This window comes from Cylas formicarius, unplaced genomic scaffold (assembly GCF_029955315.1).
Source record: "Cylas formicarius isolate icCylForm1 unplaced genomic scaffold, icCylForm1.1 PGA_scaffold_6__28_contigs__length_40554024, whole genome shotgun sequence".
NCBI lineage: Eukaryota > Metazoa > Arthropoda > Insecta > Coleoptera > Brentidae > Cylas > Cylas formicarius.
The window spans coordinates 6281812-6304288 of NW_026844347.1; the positions used below are offsets into that span (position 1 = coordinate 6281812).

The window sequence follows — 22477 nt, forward strand, 5'->3', positions numbered from 1 at the left end:
CCAGAGACGGTCATATTCAAAATGCTTGTTTAAAAAGGAGCTCGAAACTATAAGGAGTAATTGACGAGTGGTATAACAGGGAACAAGCAAGTAGATTCCTCCACTTATTATTAATGTCGACGAAGACTCTAGTTATTTTAGTTATTTCAGTGACTAACTAAAGTAAACGAAAATTCATATTATCTAATTAACAATATTAGGAGGTGCTGAACGTTATGTTTTTTTATTATGACTGATAAATTAATAAATAAAATAGCGTTATAAATAAATATTTATAAAATCAAACTTCAAAACATGACTTATAATACAAACAGCAAATCTTTATATGTTTACAATGTGCTTGCTGTGCTTTATGACGCGACTAACTTTATACTACATACACACATAATTGTTCAAATATACACTTGAAAAAGAAAGTTAAAGTTAATAATTGCTCCCTGATTTAAGACAAACTTGAGCTCTAATTCGAGTCAGCAGTCTCATACATAAATCGTTACAATAAACAATACAAACAATATAAAAAGTAATTTGTAGAGAGAGAAATGAGAGAAATTGTGTGGTTCGACATGGAGAAAGGACGATATCATCATGGTATAGCAATATTTAATAAAATAATCAGTAAAGATACCCTGAATATCTATTTGATAAATTAAATTAAGATGATGAAGATATGATGCTCTACATTTCGACTTGATATGTTCTTGTAATATATAATGTTGATTTCCCTTAACTAAAAACGAATCTACGCATTTGTATAACTTTGTAAAACAAACCTATGAAACTTTTCTATTTTAAATTGCACTCTAGTGTCCTGGAGATATCCTATACACTGTATTCAATGTTTCTTAACTAACCAAAACTGTAAACTTGACTGAAGTACTGGAAGAAAAGAAACAGTAATAAATGAGGGCGAAAAGAGAAATTGTGAAAAACTTTGACGGAAATCAATTTAAAACAGAACATCACATTTTTCCACTCCCGACTGTAATAGTACATTATGCAACAAGTGCGGTAAACACCATTTGATTCACGAGTTTATTTGAAACGAGCGGAGCGAGTGTTTAATAAACGAGTGACTTAAAAAGTATACCGAACGTATTGCATACTATACTTTTTCTACGAACGTTAGTTTTTGGGTATATTTTCGCAAAACAACGCGAATACATTCACTGACATGAACGTCAGAACTGACAAACGTCAACATTCAAAGAGTGGGAAATATCTCCGAAAACATCCGATTGCTCCCAAACCCGTGTGGTAAAATCCCGGAAAAGTCCGAACTGGCTCGGATCCGTGGGAAACGCAGCTGACGTGGTAAAGCTTCCCGCACGTTAGATCCGTGCGTTATTGGGTATTTTACAGACGGAAGTAGAAAAAATTATATGCCATATCCGATAATACATCACTCTCTGTCTAACGTACATCGTTAAAAAGAGACAACTAGCAAATATTATACAAAATAAATAAGAACTAAAAGTTGAGATTTTCCCGAAATTATATATATTCACAAAAACTAAAGGTAGACCAATTAATTTCCAATACAAAAATATCTAACAGCAAGCCAGTTATTACAAAGTATGAATACCGACCACCAATTTTACAAAAGGTTCATAAACTTAACAGGAACAACATTTTTAAAAAATAAAGTTGAGTTTCTGGAAATTTATACGATTATGTAATGAGTTAATGTAATCTAAAAAAAATTCAATTATCTGTCCGTTCCAACAAAGCAAGCAAAGACATCATCCACGTATCTATACCACCATAGAAAACTTTTACTTAAAGGATGTTCTAGTATGATATTTTCCAAATTATCCATAAAAATCTGGGCTACCAAAGGACTCAGTGGGTTTCCCATAATTAAACTTTCCTTAGAGATGTAAATCTGTCCATTAAATTCAAAATCTGAACTTTTAGTTCTTATTTATTTTGTTAAATGAATTTTCGTCAAGTAAAAGCCACCTCAGTTCAACTTTAGCAAATATTTTGTTTGAATGGTACAAAAGTAGTAATATGTAATATGTTATGTATTATAAAAGTATAGTATGCAACACGTTTGGTAAACTCTTTATCTCACTAATTTACCTCATAAATAACATAATCAAAACATGGCAGTAAAAAATGGTTCGTTTCATTTATAAGATATATTGTTATGATTTTTAGAGTCTCGGGATTTTTAATGTAACCAAAACATAACATAAACATAACCCGTTACCCAAAATATTTTGCAAATTTTATTACAGCAGCATATGGCGATAAGATACCAAATCAGTGCTCACTAATCGGATGATTTGCAACGCCAAAACGGACCACGGAAAATCGAAAAATGCAATATTTCACCAAAAATTGGAAAATAAAATGTAAAAAAATCCAGGGTCCACTTTACTGCCAACAACTGCTGAAAATATAATTACTTATTGGTTACATATATGTTAATAGTTACTTTTTATTGCTCAACGTTGAAATATTTAATAATATAATATTTAATGTTGAACATTTGGACTTTGAAGTTTGCGTTTATTATTAGTTGCTAAGAGTTTATTAAAGTGTTGGTTAGTTTAGTTAGTTGGTATTTTTCAGCATTATTATTAAAAGAAAGCGAATTTGATTTTTTAATTTAGATTGTTATTAAATTGTAATATAATTAACTTAAATTACTAATATCATTTCGATCATTTATATCTTTTTTAATATGAAGCATTCCATATATAGCCAATTTTTGATAATTATTACCCTTTAGCTTCTTTAAAAGTAAATTAAAGCACATAAACTTCAAGGTCAAAATATTCATGTCGTGTCATACTGGAACTTTCCTAATTCATTAAAAGTATAAATGTTTTTATATAAAATGTTGATGATTTTTATTAAAGAACCATCAACCTCCACTCAATGTTTATAAGTATAAATATCACAGCGAACGAAAAAGAGAATAGGTTCCTGGTGTAACCACCAAATTGGCGACAAAGGTAAAAAATAAATAAAAGTACAGATAACACGGCGTGTGCTATTCCTCCACTTATTAAAACGCGGTATCTATATCGATACCGCGTTTTAATACAAATTTTCAAATGACTTAAAACCAACAAGCATAATAAGAAATTTAATTAAAAATAGTCATTTAAACTATCGTGAAAAAGTCTGAAGTCAAAACGATTATTAGCAAATAGCAATATTATTTATATATAGATATTATCAAACGCCTACACAGTCTGGTGATATGATTTAACCTAGTGCTAAAGTTTGATGTTTAATTATTCACACAAGTGAGGAAAGCTAATTAAGAAATATGCAATAACTGAATAACCAATTATGGGGTAGCACATACTAACAGAGGAAAATTAAATCTATTTTTTTGGCTAACCCCATGTTAAAATTCGCCACGAAACATTTAATTGTAACACTTTAATTATCAATATATTTATGTACGCGATTTGACGATGACAATGACAAACACCTACTTTAGAAGGTTGCCCGTAAATCCGTTTGCTTATTTGTGAGAATCGTGAATGATTCATTTCGACACTTCCTAGTTTTTGTCACCGGAACACCTCCGCGCACTGCATCGTCTGTCAAACACAATCGCGCAAAATGATTCGCCCTGTTGCCATATCGGGTCGTTGGTTCACGTAACATAAAATCCTCCAAGAGTTGAGAGCTTCGTTAGTGCGCGTTGCTGAAAATTCTAATAAAAAATCCCAATGTTCTACAGTTGAGCGACGTTCCCCCGTGAAAATGTCGAGATTTTAAGTGGGGCGGTCATTTTCCACGCAGGTAAATTTTGACGGAACCGACAACGTGAGAAAGTCGTTATTATAGATAACACCGAAAACTAATCGTCGTGGATAAAACGGATAGTCGGGTGAGTAAATTCCGTAATCAGAAAAGGCAAACAACGTGAACGGTAGATAAAAGTTTGATGCCGTTGCATAAATCCGACCGTATTTTTGAGGTATTGATCTTTATCACATCTTTAAAACATGAATTAATTAGCAGTAACCACATACCCAAGGACTCTAGAAGTTGCTTATTTAAAAGAATTGTACAGCAAATAACAGACTGAAACCGACCCTAATACATTGCTAGTTAACGACAATGTTAAGATGGAACAAAAAAAGATATATCACTAGCACTTAAGAACCTAAAACACAGAAAACGGCCTGGACCTGATGGTAAGATCAGTGAGTTGATGAAATACAGAACAACTTAAAATTTTCCTTAACAAAATTCTGTATCATCATAGAATCCCGGTTGCATGGAAGACTAATCCAACGACACCGTTAGTTAAAAAAGGCGCCAAAGAAGTGCCAGCTAACTATAGAACGGTCAACCTAGTCTCCGCCTCCTTAAAAGTAACCATAAAAATCCTTACCGACAAAATTAATGCATATACATCCTTAACGGATGAATAGTAGTGATACTGATCTGCAAAGTCGGGTATACATGCAATGTTAAAGATAACAGACCAGTGCTTAATCGACCTAGAGAAGGTCTTCGATAGCGTACAGCTGCAAGAGGTAAGTAATACTTATAAAACAGATACGTAAGCAAAAAGGATACAAAATGAAAGACACGGAAATTAAAATCTGCTACGCCGATGATCTGAAAAGACATCTGCATCAATTTAACCTAACAGAGAAAAAAACTAAATGAAGAGATCAATGACGAAAACCAAATGCATGACTAAATCTAGAACACCAATCAGATGTAAGCAAGAAATTGACAATAAAATTATACAGTAGAAGAATATATGCAAAACAGTTGACATTAACGACAAGGTACTACAAAACAAAACGGAATGGAATGAACGCAATCTCATGATCGACTACAGAAAAGTAAAGAACACAACAAATCACGATGAGCATTGGAGTGGAGTAAGCTGGAGTGACAATCTCCCAATGGATTAAAACCGAAGGAGAAAGAAGCATTTTTATCTGGTCACTTTGCACATAAGTATATCAGACGTGAACATAAATAATAAAAAAAGAAAACAAAAGAAATTTTCAATATCTGCTATTTTTTCAAATAATTTCTACATTAGATATTAAGTTTTCCATATCAAAATATACGTCACTACAATATCCTAAAGAAACTGAGTCCGAAAGCAAAGCCACATTTGTCACTGTAGTCCCCCCTTGCATTCAAAACATCACTGACTAGATATCAAAAGTCGCTAAGAAATATAATGTTGACACGGGATCTACCCTTTGTCCAAAAATTTTTCAACATCTTCGATCTATGAAAAAACAAAATCCGTTCGAGACACCAGGAGCTTCCGTGCATGCGCGGAAAGATAGGACAAAAAATATCAACTAGGCTAAAAGAACAAGACAGTGATGTTTTGAATGTAAGGACTCCTTTAGCTCCGCCCCCTCAAACAATACAGAAGCAGGTTGCTATTGCTCCTCTAAGATATTCAATGAACGTGAGGAAAGATGGATTGTAAGAGAGGTATCGAATTATCCAGAAAAAGTGTTCCAAAGATGTGTGTTGATGTGGAAAGACAGTTTGGAAAAAAACTAAAATACAAAATAATTAATAACTAAGTAAATAGAAGTGTGAGATTGGCATTCGCTAGAGAGAGAATTGAAAAATTTAAAAGCTATGGTAAAGCACAGTGGAGGTGGAGTGATGTTATGCGGCTGTATGTCATCTGCAGGAGTAAGTAATATGCATTTTTTGAACGAAATATGAATCAATATGTGTATTTGGATATATTAAGACATCATCTAGTTGCTAGTGCCCAAAAAATACATATGGGTAACAATTATCGGTCCTATCACGACAATGATCCAAAGCACACGTCATTTCGGGTCCGCAGTTGGTTGCTTTATAACTGCCCAAATGTTATTAAGACAGCAGCCTAGTCACTAGACTTCAGTGTAATTGAAGATTTGCGGTTGACATTAAAAAACAAAGTAAATAGTGCCCCAATATCTAAAAAGAATGAATTAAAAGTAAAAATTGCTGAAGTATAAAGTATACTTGAAAATTAGTTGAATCAATACCCAGAAGACTACAAGCCGTTATGGATAATAAGGGAGGCCCGACTAAATATTAGCAGGAGTATTTCAAATTATGCAGTTTATCTCTTGATTTGGTTATATTTTCTTTTGCATCATTTAAGCTGTGACGTCAATATTGCATATAATTTAATTAATTTTTTATTGTTAACTGAGTAAGGTATATATAAGACAAAAAGTAATTCACACTTTTTTAAAAGTCTCTTTACTAACTTAATTTAAATAAGTTGTTTTTTTCTTTTTTCAAATAAATAAAGAGACGTTCAGACTTTTGTATGTTAAAAGATATAGGCATGTCGCTCGTAGCCAATGCGCAACGAGGAATGTCAAATTTGTTTAAACCAAGGAATCCTTTTTTATCGGTGCACAAAACGATAAGCTCCGGTTTTAAACAAGGATATACGAAAAACAACAACGATAGAGTCCAAGCGGTGACGTCTGTCACCGCTTGCGTGTGGTCTGTGGTTCGCGCGAACGCACACGCGTTGACAGTGCGCGCCGTTTAATGCCAAAAATAATTGGTCGCTCCGAAAAGGATCGCAAAAAACGGGTAAATTATCGGGTAGGTACACGTTCAATGATTAATGGTAGCGTCGACGGTTCAAGTGCATCGGATAAAAGTCGATATTTTTAAATGCCAGCGCGAGAATAATTGGCCCATAGTGTATTCAATTCCTGGAAGTCCGCGAGAAATTCGATTCGAGCGATTTTGCAGACTTTTTTTCGAAGAGCGCGTGAATTTTTCGCTTTAACGTTTTTTATAGGCTACGACCCCAGGAACCATATTCTGTAATGAAAAACGAGAGTTATAACTTTCATCACTCTTCATTATTAATGGCAGTATTTCAAAATGCAATATTACAATATTACTCACGGTGTAAGGACAAATACTCATTATAGAAAGAACTTTTGGAGTGTAAACGAACCTAGCGGCATGGAATTTTGTGAACTGCAGTTTTTGACAGATGATGATGGATACCATATTAGTAGACTACTGCCTGTTCATTGCCCACACGTCTTCCAAGAAGACAAGGTCCAGCATTCTCGCCACCGTTGTGGCGGTCTTCCTTGATATCTTTTCCCTACTGGTTTGTTCATTTTTGCGTTCTTGACGAGTCAGCCATGTGCCATTCTTTTTATGTGTTTGTTCCAAAATCTTCGTCTTTGCCTCACTCACCTTCCTACGTATTGCATTCCGCACTGCTGTCTGATGTTCTTATTCCGTATTTTGTCATACAAAGATTTACTCCATATAGTTCTTAATATTTTCATTTCAACTGTTCTAATCACTTGTAGAGTTTTGTTTGCATCTACTCTTGTTTCTGCTGCGTATGTTATAATGGGTCTTATAGCCGTTTTATATATCTAGATTTTGCTCTCCGTATTAAAGTATTTGTTCTTCCATACAATTGCTTTCAGACATCCCGCTATTCGAGCCGCTTTCATCGTTTGCTCGCTTATTTTGTTGAGAAGGCTTACGTTACTCGTTATTTCTGCACCTAGACATTTGCAGTGATTTAGCTGTTCTATTATTTTTGAATCGATTTCCAGCTTACATCATAGGATCTTCTCGATGTTGATAAAACAAAACCAAACAAGTAAACGCATATTCTTTAACCGAATTAAGTGTATATTAAACTGAAAGTTTATTAAGGTAAATTCCGTATTTGTCGTTGTCAGTCTACTTGTTCTTTGATGTTAAAGTAATTTAAAAAGCGCTCCCTAAGCTGCTTAGCACTTTTTCTTGCCTTTCGACATGATCCACAATAACCAACAAGCTCTTCGGGTAAATCAATTATTGCAGTCACCTATAGCTTCCAGACACCTTCGTGCGATCATTTCTCTTTGTATGTACTGAAAATGAAAGTTAACAAATAACATATAAGTTCAGTGCATTTTCTTTAATGAATTCTGGACACTTTAATATCCTTGTAGGAGAAATAAGACTGGGAAACTTCAGATCTTCAACCATTGACCCAAAAACACAGCGTTGCTGCTAGCCTTTGGTTTGTTGATATGGCGTGCCTCGTGTTTGTATTTTGTTTAGTTTTGGCTTTAACATATTCAGAAGCTCTGATTGCATGGTTCTCATAATCGCCCTCTATATTGTTTATGCAGTAGAAGAAATCGTATGGAACATGAGTGACATAATAGCCGAAATACTATAAAAAATTGTGGCCAACCATCGTGTGCAAACCAACTATCGGTGCCACTGGACTAATATAGTATTCCTCCGGATTAATTTATCGACCTCATTGAACGAGACGGGTTTTGATTGATTGTCCCGATATTTTGCGTTCCAGAACTGCCATTCGCGTATAAACAAATCGTCCCAGATGAGGGTGATTGTTTTGATTAATAGAAACGCGTTTCGTAATCCGCTTCGATTTGTTAAAGTCGGGTGGGCGTTGCCTGAGATGGACAACGAAGTGACAACTGAACGGAAATAAAAAGTTAACATATGAAATAATGAAGAAAATTAACCCATCTTGTGAATTTAATATCACCAAGAAAAAAAGCGAAACAAGAACTAATGAGGGTTTTCACTAAAAATGTTTAACTTTGCTGCTTTAAAACCGTGAAAAACTGACAAGAGGCATTCTCCCCATTAGTATGACGTAATAAGGTAACAGTACTCGGGCATAGTGGAAGGTAAAGAAAAAGCCAAACTTCTAGCGAGGAGATGCCGCCAAAAGGTCCACAGTGGATGTGGGAAGAAACTGAAATGAGTAGATGAGCTTTGTAGAATAACGGACTTGTTACGAGGGCTTATTCTGATAGAGAAGTGTAGACAAAAGTTTGCAGGTCAATAACAAGTTTAAGAGCTAGTCGATCCCCAAGCTCTCGGTTCTCTCTTAAGTCGCATCCATACAATACTACGATACAGAACGGAAAACTCATCAATTTTCTAGTTTCGTAACACAAGACAGAAATACGCTTTTATTTAAAATTCCCTCAACGTTCCCGATTAAATATTTCCAGCAGTTAAGCTGATTTACTCAACATTTTTATATTTTGCAGTTACAGTGCAACCTCTCAATACGGACACTTATATTAGGCGGACACTCCTCTTGAAACGGCATGTTTTTTGGAACGAAATATTTGCCTACCCTTTTACCTGTAAAACATACTCCTTTAACCGGACACCCCATTAAACGGACGCGGACAACACTGTCCTGACAAAAAAAAATACCTTCTTGGTTTTTCATATCATATCGTATTATTCATTACTTGCAGTTTTATTTTGCAAACAAATGCCGTAAGTGGAATCCACAATTTTTAAAAGGGCACCTACTAAAAAACTTCTCACTTTGCAAAAAAAAAAGGAAATTGTTACCGTTTCGGAAAAGGAAAATTTCACCTACTAAAAAACTTCTCACTTTGCAAAAAAAGGAAATTGTTAACGTTTCGGAAAAGGAAAATTTATCAGCGCGGAAGGTCGCAGAAATATTTAAAATCGGGGAAACTCAAGCGGCGGAAATAGCTGATCAAAAAAGCAATTTTGTAAAAACTGAAGGACTTCAAATTATAAAGTGTGTGATCCAATATCGGGGCACTTAGTAAACGCCAAGACTCAAGAAATAGCGAAATTTTAAAGCTTAACATGGCTGGAAAAGTGGCGCACACATGCGATACGTTTTAAGATATGAGTAAAGAAAACGTAAATCAGTTTAAAGATATGTTGCCCACAGTACTCCTGGAATATCAGCCACACGATGTTTACAATGCCGATGAGACTGGCCTTTTCTTTCTTACCTAACAAAACACTTGCTTTGAAATCCGAAAAATGTAGCGGTGTAAAACTTTCCAAGGAGAGGCTTACACTTTTATTTTGTGGTAATATGGTAGGACAAAAAGATTTGCTCGTGAGTAAAAAAACTATTAGCATTTAAAATTGTATCAATTAAAAAATTACGGGCAATATGGAAATATAACAAGAAAGCGTGGATGACACGAGACATTATGAATTAAGGTTGTTACAATTTGATAGAAGAATGGCCCTACAACAGAGAAACATTTCATTATTCTTAGATAACGCACCATCGCACCACCGTGAGGTAATAGTATATTATACAACAAGTTTATTTGATACGAGCGGGAGTGTTTAATAAACGAGCGACTTAAAAAGTATACCGAACGTATTGCATACTATACTTTTTCAACGACCGTTAATTTTTGGGTACATTTTCGCAAAAAAACACGAATACATCCACTGACATGACCGTAAGAATTGACAAACGTCAAAATTCAAGTGGGAAATATCTCCGAAAACATCGGATTGCTCCCAATCCCGTGAGGTAAAATCTCAGAATAGTCCGAAGTGGCTCGGATCTGTTGGAAACGAAACTGTCGTGGTAAAGTGACGTTTCCCGCACGTTAGATCGGTGAGCAATTCGTCATTTTACAGATGGGAGTAGAAACATATTTTAGAAGCATGTTATTTTATTAACTCACCCTGGAATAAAGTTTCATCAGAAACCATTGAAAATTGTTTCAACAAAGCTGGTTTTCAAAAAAATAATGACGTTTCCACATCAATGGAATCGTATCCAAAAGATAATATCCCAATATCTACGATACTTGAAATGAACATAAAGCAAGAAACTTGGAAACTATGTTGGAATCGACGGTATTACAGCGACTGAGAAGACTAGTGTGAACATTGAAGATGCAATTGAAAATATGAAAGAACCTGAACCGGAAGAAGACACCGATCAAAAATATGATAGTGGGAAACCTAGCACAATTAACAGCTATAATGAAGCCTTAAAAATAATTACCGATATACAAGTTTTTTATAAAGAGGACTACATTTCAACAGCTTAAAAATTTAGAAGATCATTTTAAGTCAAGTTTGTTAAAGCAAAAAATCATAAATATGCGTCAGGCTAGTATCTTAGAGTTTGTAAATAAATAATTAAAGTTCATTCACCTACATTTTTTTATAGTTGTTTGTATGTTTTTAAAGAAATAAATGTAATACATATTTACGATTTATATTGTTTTTTATTTCATGCACCTCTAATGAGCGGACCCCTCTAATAAGCGAACAAAACTAGAGGAACCTTGAGTGTCCGGTTATAGAAGTTTTCACTATATTATTAAACCAATTTTAATTTTAAAAAATAACGCAATGAAAGGAAACGAACTTTTTCAGGAACGGAAAAAACTTGTATCTGAAGTTCTTGAATATCGTTTACACCAATGAATCTTTTATTTAAGATTACTAACACCATCTCAACTGAGGAATTTTGCAGGTATTTTCGTTAGATCCGCTGTGAAATTACGGTGGTATAAAGGGCCCAACTACAACTTTTCGAGGTACGCCATTCATTATTATGGATCGCGATCATTCGAGACAAAAGCGGCAACAAAAACGACTGAAAAAAATAAAACGTTGAGACCAATAGCAGAGAGAGTCAAATAAGACAGCTTTGCATTCAGGATATTGTGCGCTGGGGAAGACAGAGAACACCAGAGTGGAACCAGCAAACAGGAAAGGAAGTCAGGACAAGTGGTAGACTACATCACAGTCTACAGAACTAAGAAAAAGAGTAAGAAAATCGTAAGCAAAACTAACCAAACGGAGTGTTTTTAAATCGAACGGACTAACTTTGAACTAAAACAAGTCAAATAAAAAACTCCTTAAGTTATGTGCATACCTACCATGTATATGATTAAATGTCTGGCATTCATTAATTTGGTTTCGACAAAAAATGAATATACATTTAATAACAAAGAGTAAATACGGAATATTTGCCGCGGCATTGTCGGCAGCGTCCCGCTATTTGCAGCGACTTTATTCTGTCATACCCGGTGAGAAATAAAATATGAGCTACGCGGCCGCTACGTTCCATTCACGCGGACCGCTTATTAAATTATGACCAGAACGGGTCACCTTTTATTAAAAGCTGCGAATCGCGAGGCCCACCCGCCGCGCCATACCGGGCCGTATGAAAAATTTATTTCCGTGCCCTACATACGCCGCTCACTTTTTAACGTCCGTCGAAAACCAATTTTTTTTCTTGACCCCGCAGATCGAAGGAAAGGCTAGGAAAGTCGAGCGTCGTCCGCTTAATGTCACCGATATGCACACCACACTTTGTAACATGTATCCTCTATTCCCTTAATTTTAAATTTCCAATTTAAATTAAATTGACAATTTCATGAGTGATATGATGAGGATGCCATACCAAAAGATACACGAAAATTATGAAACCTATTAGTCTTTTTGCTGTAAAAAAGGACGTCTAGGCAACTGATAAAATTCTAATAATCTAATCTAATCTAATAGCAAGAAATAAATAGTTGTCCAAAGGAAAGCACGATTCTCTTTAGAAATTTTATCTTTCAGCTTGATCCTTTGTCTGCATTTTATTTTCCTCTTTTCAGCACCCATTTTTGTTTCAACAGGTCCATCTCAGAATTGAAAACAGAAAATTTCAATCAACTACTAAGCTTATTAAACTGCAAAAACCCGGCGGCACCATGAACTGGAAATGCGGTCTATTTATATGTTATTTTAAAATATTTTCAGCACTGCCTTCTTTAAAAAAAAGTCATGTTTCCAAAAGTTAACTGGAACGTTGGTTGAGTTCTGTCAAACCATGTCTCATTACTTATTACTTATTATTTTATTATACTTATTTCATAAGTAATGGTTCCAAAGACTAGTAATTTCTCACCTTATTTGGGTTTCCTCATTAGAAAGCCGTTCCTTTAGGTTTCGTAGTTTAGGTAGAATTTGACACTATTCTCTTCAAAAAAGTCATGGGTAATTTTAACAAATCACATTATTAAGTGAGGAATTATAAACAGTTTATACAATTTGTTTGACTTCGAGAGATAAATGTTTCTTTCTCTTTAATGAAATGCTGTGTCTATGCTGTGTTTCTTAATGTGTAAAACTTAGCCTTAGTGTTTAAAATTAGAATTATAGTTACTTTCAGGTAGTTGTTGCCAAGAGAAACGGATTCGTAAAACTGAACTTTCTAAAAATGAGCAAATTATTATTCACAATGTGTTCAAAACTGTAATAAATGAAATGACTTACAATCAGCAGAGAAAATAGTGAAATGAAAAAGGATGATTTAAAATAATAAAAGCTCCTTCCGGAAAAGGTAAACGATTAATAATTACTCACAGGATTTGCTGAAAAAGGACCTACTACAGATTGTAAATTTTCAATAAACCTCTTTATATGAAATTTCTCGTTGATGAAATCTTTGAATAATTATTATCAAATCAAATTTTTGAACAAACGTCGGGAACAGCTATGGGTTCTCCACCAGTCATCGCGAATATATTTATTGTGAAGAAAGCTCTCGACACCTTCCATCTAAAACCAAAATTATGGAAACGCTACTTCGATTATACTTTTGTTATTTGGCCTCATGGTCAGGAATCCCTAATAAATAGGTTTCATCATTGGAATAGAAACTAATAACAACCTCCCATACTTAGATGTTCTTATCAATAGAAAATCAGATCTAACATTGGGTCATTGAGTTTACAAAAAAAAACCTACGCACACAGACCGATACCTTAATGCATTTTCACATCACCATCCGGCCCAAAAATCATCGGTTATCAACTCTCTCGTTTACAGAGCCGTAAAATTATCTCAGCCCGAGTCATTGAACGCAGAATTAAAACTGCTCTTCTCTCTAATAATTTCCACATTAAAGATATTAAGCGTTCCATCACAAAATACACTTTACCACAACCTCCCAGTAGCAATAAAACCGAAAGCAATCCCACACTTGTCGCTGTTTTCCTTCCTTATATTCAAAACATCACTGACCACATATCAAAAGTTCTAAAGAAATATAACGTCAAAAAAAGATTTACCACTTGTCCAAAAATCTATCAACATCTTCGATCCGTCCAAGACAAAATTCTATTTGAGATGCCAGGAGTTTACAACATTCCATGCATATGCGGCAAAGAAAACATTGGAGAGACCGGACGAAAAATATCAACTAGGCTCAAAGAATATGAAAGAGCCTTAAGACTAAGAAAAATAATCCCATCAGCAGTTGCCGAACACAATTATAAAACCGGACATAAAATTTTATTCGACTCAGGTGTCTGTGCGCCTCATGTAGCTCACTTTCGTGAGATATCAAAACTAAATGTTAAAAAATAAAAAACTACGCATTTCTACCTACTTAACGCTGGTAAATTTACGACTGCAGGTAGCAGACATCAGTGTGAAAGCACTATAAGCCTCCGGGGTTCAGATTGATCACTATTCATTGTATTTTTGACTTATGCTCGCAAACAATTGTACCCTTATCGAAACTAACCAACGATAACCCGCAATTATTTATTTCGAAAATGAACGTATATATTATTGTTGTATGTATTATTATTATACGCCATCCGCTCGAATTTTAAACGTTATTTATTATTCATCCGATATAGATATTATGCACTTTATGGTCCAATTTACCACGTCGACGGTCAATATAAATCACCCGTAACAGATAAGAATGCGAAGCGAAATAAGTAATCGATTTCTAAAATCGATAAACTGTTTAGTTCGCCGCGTTTTAAAGTATTTAGATCGCTTTTTATCTCGCTCGATACGGAACATGTGTCGGATCTCTTTTCGCCCGACGGAGCTAGCGACGATGTCGCCGGGCTGTCTGGTCGAGGTAAACGCGCCTACCAGACTGCGACCGACGGTTTACCGTTTCTTTTCCGACCAGATAACAACGTATATAAGGAAATGCGTTCTTGTCCGGTAGTTATGGGATGGAGCACGCCATTTTTGGGGGCAAAATGATAGACATCGGAACAGTTATCTTTCTACGACTCCGAATGAACGGAGTAAATGCACGCCTCTGGTCAGTTCATCGTCAGTCAGGCTCTCTAGATACCACCATGGCTTTGTTAGCTGAAATTTCCATATTATAAGTTTCTGCTGTGATATTAAGAGTGTAAAACTTTGCAGGTTATCTTCACTGTTTGCGAGAATTACCGCGTCACCTGCATAGCGTACAATATTGCATCATTATTTCCTATTTGGTTACTTTCCTTTTCTTCTCCATCAAATTATTTTCAAATTCAATTAAATTCTTTATTTCTTATGGCTGAAAAGTTTGCCAATCTTCTTTTAAAAATCACTCTTCCCTTCCAAAATGTTCTATAATAATCGCAATTACATTATATACATTAGCTTCCGTCTTCAACTTCAACACTACAATGTTCACAACGTAATATTATATTTTAACTTAGCCATTAAAGTATCTGCCATCTAACCTATAAATATTTAGGACATGCGACTATACACAAAGTCGCCATAACTTTTGTTTATAAAAAAAAGATTTTCATTGTTTGTTTCCTCACCCTGCAACTATCCCAATTATTAACAGAAGTGGTTAAAGACCTGTTTGTTATTTGATTGAAATTGTGAGAAATTTGCAGATATTGTAAGGCCTCAAGCCTATATCATTTACAGACAACAAATATGCAAATATGTCAACAAGAGTTAAACCCAACAAAAATTGGAACATCCCATAATATACAAGGCTCACTTGAAGAGTTTCCGACCTCATTCAGAAGATGGGGGCACTAGGTACTAAAAGCTAATGATCGTAGTTCTGATAGTTACTTACCCAAGTTTCAACCATTTTGGACGAGTGGTTTTTGTTGAGAGTCGTTTGAGTGAGTCGATGTGAATGGTTTCGTGAGAATGGAAAAAAACTGAGTATAGAGCTATCATGAAGTATTTGTTTTTAAAAGGCAATACTAATATGCAAACTGTACCGTCATTTACCACTAAACTTTTGGGCAGCTGAATTTAAACGTGGCTGTAAGAGTTTAGGAGATGATGAACGTTCGGGGTGTGTGGATGTGTAAACATCGTCTGGGATGACTGATTGTCACAGATACCTGAGTCGCGGTTAAGATTGTTTGGTTGCTTATAATAGATTTCTATAGATTCTCGGATTTTTCGTTGATAGAAGAATTGTTTAATCAATTAATCACCTTCGTGAACAATTATTTCGAGGAGAAAAACGCTGGGGTACTATTTGGACGGGTCAGGGAGAACTACTGAAAAAAGTATAGCAAGTGTAGTCAAAATATTTTACTCCAATACCAATACAGTTTCACATATTAATGCTTCTATAATGTAAATAGTTTGTTTAAATTTATAAAAATTTTGTGTGTCCATTGGCCGTAATAAACGTAAGCATTGGGTGTGATGTCTCTGCCATGAATAAATGAATCTTCGATCTTGTCTTGATTAAACTTCCTTTCAGTACGATTTTCGTACTGCCACTCCTAATTATTTTGTTTTTGCGTTGATCCTTAGGCAAAAGATAGTTTCAGTGTTTGATTTCTTTACGTATAATTTAGATATGAGTAGTTGGCTCTGGGACCGTTGAACAATTACGGTTTCTGTCACTGAGACCTAGTTAGGTATGAACTATGGCGAAACTAGCCACAGGCATCTCTTCTAGCTGTTTTTATGTTCCCGTATTTTCCACTCCGCATACTCCTAAAGGAATCGCAGTTTCGTCCACTTCGACAATTGTTTTTGGCACTTGCAAATTACTGAAGTCAGTTTTGCTTTTTCTTTTTTGATTTTCGTGTCTAAAAATATCGCGACATTTAGTGCCGAGGTGAAATAAGGTTAGTTTCGGACACCGATACGTTTCTATTTTCACGAATTTTACGAGCGATCGTAAAAATCTTAGTGCGTCAGCAAAGAAAATTACTTTTCTAATGGGATCGGTTTCGCTTTCCGCGGTGTAATTTCGAAATTAACACTCTTTCGTCCGAGTATTGATTAATCCTAATATTGAATAAATATTATTACGTTTTGCCAATAATGCAATTTTATGATTGGTTTTGTCTTTTGAACCGTTAGTTTTGGTTAGTTATATATTAGTGATGGAAATAAATAGTCAACAGTTAACGACAAACAAAAAAACGAAAAACACAACACTGGCTGGTTTACATCTTAAAACATATCTACTGAATTAAGGACCATTAATTTCACTCAGAATGTAAAGGCAAACATACTTCATTGGTAAAGTTAGGGTTCCAAAACACCGGAAGATGTTGTTGGCATTTATGGGGAGTACCAAAAGAAAGAGGAACAATTGGTCTGCGCAAAGATGTTGGAAAGAAAGCAACTTGTGTGGGAAATAATTAGCATATTTTCGGACAGTGCCACTGTAAAAAACAGCCAACAAGCCCTATCAATGTTAGGGTGTCGTAAAAAGTCATGGATATCAGGCCATAGTGGACTGGAAGATAACGAAAAAGCCAACCTCCTGGCGAAAAACTGGGCAGAGACGTCTTGGCTATATCACGCTAAACGGTAAGAAATGCAATTAAAACTTTTATAGCAGAGAAAACTTTTGGCATACTGCACTCAATTAAATCTAAATTAAATTGGAAGTGCGGGTCGTAGCGAACAGCTAGAATATCGATCACACACAATAAGTTGTAAATGCTAAAGGCAAACTTGCAATTTCATTTTAAATTTGGTTACTACATATTAGGAAGCTAAGGAATAGTAAGCATTAAATTATAAAAATAAATTATACAGCATCCGATCGAGATGCATTGACTACAGAGAGCGGTACAAATAAATTTGGACAAGACTTGTCCCATATCTTTTCCCCACATTCCAGAAGCCGTGTAACACGGACAATGGCTTTTGAATTTATATAAGCTGCTCGAATTATGCTATTAACGTAGAAATGAAAGTACAAATTACTATCAAAAATACAGCTAAGTTGGGCGCAGAAGAAAGTCGTTTTATGGCTGTCACCGTCGACGTTAATGGCGAATTTCGTGTTTTACGATTTTGGATAGGTTTTTACCAACAGTTAAATGATTTGTTTTCTCGTTAATCCATGTTGCTATTTTATTTACCCGACGTGCTAAATTGAAAAGTGCATTTTTGCAGTATCGGTCGTTGTCAGCGTAGAGACGACGTTTATAAAATTTGAGGATTTCTTCCGTAACGTATTTGTTATTACGAGCTCATCGCTTAGGATCATGGCTGGGAGCGGCATTCCCCAGGGAAGCAATTTAGCCCCATTGATATTCTTGCTTTTAACTAATGACATAGTAGCTAACGTTTTGCTCTTTGCTGATGAAGTGAAATTGTTTAGAATAATTGATAGTGTGGTCGATTGTGTGTCTCGGCAGAGTGATTTGTGTTTTTGTGTTCTTGGTGTGCTTCTAATAACCTACCCTTGAATACAGATAAATGTTTCGCAAATACATTTTAAGACAAAATTGATATTATAATTCATAATTACTATCTGGATATATTACCATTAAGAAAATTTTAAAAACCTGGGTGTAACGTTTGGGACAAAACTCTCCTTCAGAAATCACGTCGATGAAGCCTGTAGAAGTGCACTCAAAATTCTGGGATTCATAGTGAGAAAGAAATTCTAGAGATTTTGCAAGGGAACATACTTTAAAACTGTTATACTATAGTCATGTCGGGTCGAAACGAGACTACGGTTCAACGGTGTGGCAATCAATATTTGGAAAATACCGGCTATGATACTGCCACAGACGGATCTATTACCAATGTTTAAGGTTTCCTGACTGTTGAATCGTAGAAGCTACCATTCATTTCAGGATTTCTAAAAACCTTGCAATTCATTAGTGGATTGCCCTGAGTTGCGGAGTCAGCTGAACTTTCATGTTAATTCAAGCATTGTAAGGGCAATCACCTTGTAACTCCAAGAAACAATTTTTTGATCAAAGGTCTTCTCTATCAGTTGATGAAATTATTGAATGGCTTCTATAATGATATCGACGTGTTTTGTCTTAGTCGCTCACAGCTTACTACACATTAATTAAAAGTAAATTTGAAATACTATAATGGTTTCTATGTTTTATTATTACTTTGCCGGACTAAATATAGTTGAATAGTTATTATAGTTATTGCCTATAGTTCTTAAGATGAAATTGTCCTCTGAATGATTATTACTATTATTATAAAATTTCAAACTTCTGAACAGACCCTGCCCTTAGAGGCTGAGGATAAAAAAATTGGAAAAGAGCGATCGCTGCTAGGAGAATAAAAAGTTTACCTACAAGGAAATTGTCCGTTGACCCGATACCAATATGAAACGAGGAAGCCAAGAAAGTCAATAATCTCATTACCGACCGCAAAAACAATAGCATTTACGTTTTGTAGGAATTTACGATGAATCAGGCGCGAATGTCGATATCAGTGAACAACACGACAATACTCTTCGCATTTGTACGATTTCTAAATTGGGGAACTTCGAATATCAGAATAAAATTGATAAAGGCCCAAGTTTAAATGTTAATAAATTCTGAACGTCTTAATGCTCCGTATGAGCATTTTGAAAGCGATACTTTTTATCTTAAATCAACGATGGTATCAAAAATCAGTTCGATTCCATTCTACTCGAAAAGTCAAAATAATCCAAGGATGTATAAAATCTTTGACGGTGCCCACAATTCAAATCGTGACGCACGTAATATAAAGAAGTGAAGAGAGGCAAAAGGCCGCGTACATAAGCGAAATGGTGGGCGGTACGGACTAAGACCTTCATATATACTTCGATTTTCATGAAGTCTTCTTATTTCTTTTATAATTTAATAAATTCGACGTGCTATTCCTGGCAGACGGATATTTATAACACAATCTTACGTTTTTTTTTATAAAAATTATAATTAAACGTTAATTTAAGCGTGACAGTATCTCATGAGTTAGTGCAGGTAAATGCTCGGAATACTATATAATAAATTAAGTAAAATAATAACATAAAGAATTACTAATTTGTTCAACGGATTATTTAATGGCGACGGAACCCAAAAGAAAATCGTATTCCAGGCATCGTCAAGTAAAACGATCGATACTGGATGATTCAACTGAATTCACTAATTGCTGAAATAACCAATAGTTTTAAAATTGAAATTAAAAAAGCGTTTTTGTTGGTGAATCACTATAATGTTTGAACGAAGTCAAAGAAAAAAAAATGTAAAAGATGAAATTCTTTGCACAGATGTACACAAAGAATAAATTAATTTGAAATAAAAATTATGTGATTTAGACCATTACATATGGCGTTTCAAGACAAGAAAATTGATATAAATTTTTAGAAGTTTTTTACCATAAAATACCATACTACTCTTTGCAGTAATATTGGGGTTATTTCCAGGAATATGAACCTGAAGTCACACTTATCGAAACGTTTTTTAGATATGCCATCATATTTTGTAAAATATTAGTACACAGAAATAATTTAAATTATCATTTAAAAAGTTGTTAACAGAATTAAAACCCAACAACACATGAAGCAATTTTTAGACCAGTTTTTAAACTGCCTTCGAAATTATTTCATTTTGTGTTTTGCGGTATCACATTTATTTATTATTAAATTAAACAAGTTTTCAAAATTGCGTAGGTAAGTAATAAGTAAGAAAATAAGTAAGTAAGTTAGTAAGTAAGTAGCTGAGTAATTAAATAAGTGAGTAACCAAGTAAGTAAAGTAGTAAGTAAGGAAAATATAGCAAGTAGTTTGACATGAGCCGTCGTTAATAGGGTTTAGAAAAGGAGAGTTTCCTGCCTTTAAAAGTGCCCAGTTTGGCCCAGCCCGTACTGCTCATTAATTTTTCAAAAATGGAAAATTTGATTGTTATAAATTTACGTTGTTTTTGGAGGTACGCAAAATAATACATTGGACAATTTGCTATCGTACCTCTACGAAATTATGTCTCACTTAAGTATTCGCCGATTTCTTTCGAGCTCGATTTCGCACCTCAAACGTGACAAGTTGAAATCGAAAGTAGCGAAAGCGCCGGACAGTTATTTAATCGCCATTTAAACGATCTTCAAACATCCGCCGACACTTTCGTAAACACGGTCGTCGAAGAAAAAAGAAAATGTATCGAAGCGAGTTTTCGACAATCGCGCGCATCCCTTTCGCACAATCAAGAACGCGGAATTATCGAATTTATGCGGCTCGTAAAACGGAACCGCTAACGCTCGTAATCGCGGCCATTACGCTAAAATATATTCGCAAACGTGCGGCGAAATGATGCGTTTGCTAATGTTAAGAAGTTACGAGCCGAAAGTCCAACCGCCATGGGGTGCAAATTCGCTAGGGCGTGTGTCGGTCATTTACGGTTACAATTTATGACGGAGCAAATGGAAATACATGACGCTTTAATGGCAGAGTAATTAAAACATTAATGTGAGAGCCTTTATAGGTATACGAGTATTTGCTTAGTTTAATCGATCAGTAAGTGGAAAAAATTATTATAAACGTATATCTTATTGCATAATATGCTATTACTGGCAAATGATGAAACTGTTTGTCTGCGACGAAAATACTTATGACGGATAACGCGGTACCGAAGAAAGCAGGAGAAAATATATTATCTTGATGAGACATGGATTAAACGGGTATTAAGGTGCCTACAAGAAATAATCTAGTCTAATAATCGTCCATATTGGAAGCGATGAGGAATTTTTAAAAGAATTCAATAGTAATTAGATTGAAGAATTAGTTAACCACTAAAATATTGAATTTGAAGATAATTTGATAAAGGAGCTATTATATGCGTAAATTTACACATATAGTTTAATAAAATGGAAGATAAGCAAAAAAATGTAATTGTGATGCGCACATTGCGAACTAGACCTATAGAAAAAGGCCACATTCTACATACTTGTAAAGGAAGTAATGCCTGAGAACTGGTGAAAAATCACTTTAGCGGAGAAAAAGAAAAAATGTGTCATTTCAACTATACCTGCTCAAGAAGAGATTGCAGTTCTTTATATGCCGACGAAAATCCTATTAATTTTTTGAAACTCATAAATGTATTCAAACCCGGGTGGAACTACCTACATTCGATGAACAGAAAGAAAGTTGTAATGAAATGAATACCAAGTTGCTTGAGTATTTGTTGTAGTTTTTTTTTCTAAAATATACTTTAAGCTAGGACGTGTATGTTTCCCTATTATACTATAACTATGCGGTGCATTAAGACCTTCAGACCCATTGTGCCTGTACAGAGTGATTTGTTAAACAGCCATAACTTGAAATATATTTGTCGTCCAGATTAGGGGAAAGAAATCATAATACAAGTCATCAAGAGAAATCGATAAAAATTACTTTAAAGTTTTGGAAATCGAAATTTCGTCTTGAATTTGCTTGAGTAAGGTATATCAAAAACATTCCCATTGTTAACCTTAGACAAATTTCTGATCAATTTTGCTCACTTATTTTTTAGCCTAGCTCTTCGATTAATTTGTTGGGGAGGATCAAAATTATTATTCAATAAATAGCGGCAACTCCGGTTTTAGTCGAATAAAATTTAGCAAATTAGGGATTTCTGAAAATGTTCTTTTGTGCTCTATAATATAATCTCATATCTCATTTCCCTCATATCTTTGTCGTTCTCGCTATCGGGGTTTTTGCTCCAGATTTTTT

The 22477-nt window shown here is 34.7% G+C and overlaps 1 protein-coding gene across 8 annotated transcripts in view; it reads right to left on the reverse strand.

Annotated features, from left to right (window-relative positions):
* LOC132704149 (rho GTPase-activating protein 21-like) overlaps nucleotides 1-22477 on the reverse strand; it is a 293818-nt gene that overhangs the window by 96532 nt on the left and 174809 nt on the right. The window lies entirely within an intron of this gene.